The sequence below is a fragment of the Onychomys torridus genome, chromosome X (assembly GCF_903995425.1).
Source record: "Onychomys torridus chromosome X, mOncTor1.1, whole genome shotgun sequence".
NCBI lineage: Eukaryota > Metazoa > Chordata > Mammalia > Rodentia > Cricetidae > Onychomys > Onychomys torridus.
The window spans coordinates 121,659,794-121,661,790 of record NC_050466.1 but is presented as its reverse complement, the minus strand read 5'-3'; the positions used below and the strand labels follow the sequence as shown (position 1 = coordinate 121,661,790).

The window sequence follows — 1,997 nt, the reverse complement described above, 5'->3', positions numbered from 1 at the left end:
ATTCAATATTAACTAGTACATGCACAATTATTGTATGTAACTCTCACAAACCACCCACACACTCATATATATATATATACACACACAGATATACTTAGCAATATGTAGATGCTACCAAAATATATATATATATTAACTTATGAATTTGCTCCCAAATTCACTCACATACAAGACAAACCTGCATTCTTGTAAACACACTTAAACACTTGCTCATACATTGCCTGACTTTCACATTTCCCCACCACACAATTCCATTCTTCTCTCATAATTTCTCTCATATAATCCAGTTAGGATTTTCCATTTGTCATTCACATATGTTTGCCTTTTTATCTAGGATAAAAATGTATACCGTGGTGGCTATACCTGCCAGTCATCCAGGCACTCAGGGATATTAGCAGGATTATTTTAAGTTTAAGGCCAGCCTGTTCTTTGCAGCAAGACCTCGTCTCAAAACATAACACAAATCATATACCATTATTAAACCAAGTTTCATGGTGCATGCCTGTCATCACAGTATTTAGGAGGGCGAAGAAGGAAGACCATAAATTTGAGCTAAGCCTGGGCTATATAGTGAGTTCAAGGCAACCCTAGGTAGGGAGATACTGCCTTAAAAAATATCAAAACACATGAACATATACCATTGTTTATACGTGAATGCTTTGCATGAAGAAATTGTACTTTTTGGGTCTTTTAACTTGATTTTTATTTGCATTTTAAAACTATGTTAAGGACTGGGGCGGCCCCAGCTTTCCTTTTCTGGTGGCAGCTCCGCACAGTGAGGAGTTCATGTTCATACTCACAGCAATGCGGTCTATGGGTTCGCTGCAGTCCGTTCAGATCTTCGGACACAAGAAGACCACCACAGCTGTGGTGCACTGCAAACCGGGAAACGGGCTCATCAAGGTAAATAGACAGACGTCCCCTGGAGATGATCTAGCCTGCAGCACAAGTTATTGGAGCCCATTCTGCTGCTAAGGAGCGATTTGCTGTTGTTGATATCCGGTCCGTGTGAAGGGTGCTGGTCATGTGATCCAAATTTATGCTCTCCGACAATCTCATCTCCAAAGCCCTGGTAGCTTATTATCAAAAGTATGTGGATGAGGCCTCTAAGAAGATCAAAGATATATCCTCATTCAGTATGACCAGACTCTGCTTGTAGCCGACCTGAGTCACTGTGAATCCTGCTTGTATCCAGTCCGCATCGCTGTGAATCCTGCTTGTATCTGATCCGCATTGCTGTGAATCCTGCTTGTAACTGGTCCGTGTCACTGTGAATCCTTCTTGTATCCGATCTGCATAGCTGTGAATCCTGCTTGTAGCCAATCCGTGTCACAGTGAATCCTGCTTGTAGCTGGTCCGTGTCACTGTGAATCCTGCTTATATCCGGTCCGCATCGCTGTGAATCCTGCTTGTATCCGGTCCACATCGCTGTGAATCCTGCTTGTAGCTGGTCCGTGTCACAGTGAATCCTGCTTGTATCCGATCCGCATAGCTGTGAATCCTGCTTGTAGCCAATCCGTGTCACAGTGAATCCTGTTTGTATCCGGTCGCATCGCTGTGAATCCTGCTTGTAGCCGATCTGTGTCGCTGTGAATCCAAAAAGTTCGGAGGTCCTGGTGCCGGTGCTTGATACCAGAAATCCTACCGATAAGCCCATCTCAAGGATCAGGGTTTACCTTTGTAATAAACATCCTAGGGTTAATGTTCCAAAAAAAAGACCCTGTTAGTATATTTAAATCTACACAATACTTTTTATTAAGTAATGTATCTTTGTTGTGATAGGCTATTTTTTTTAGTCTTTCTCACGGTGCCTTGATTATATCCTTTTTTGTTGTTACAATAAATTATAGTGAGATGATTTACTATTGGGGCATAAGGAACTTCTTATCCTTATATAAAATATAGGGCTATCAACAGTTCCAGGAAGGCATGTGCTGTTCATTCCCTTGGATGTTAGTAATCATGGAAGCCTTACATTATGGAAAAAAAATTAAAGC

General features: G+C 41.5%; 1 pseudogene; it reads left to right on the top strand.

The window, feature by feature from the left end:
* The first annotated feature begins 768 nt into the window (after positions 1 to 768).
* Positions 769 to 1,702, top strand: LOC118574463 (annotated as a pseudogene).
* The last annotated feature ends 295 nt before the right edge of the window (positions 1,703 to 1,997 follow it).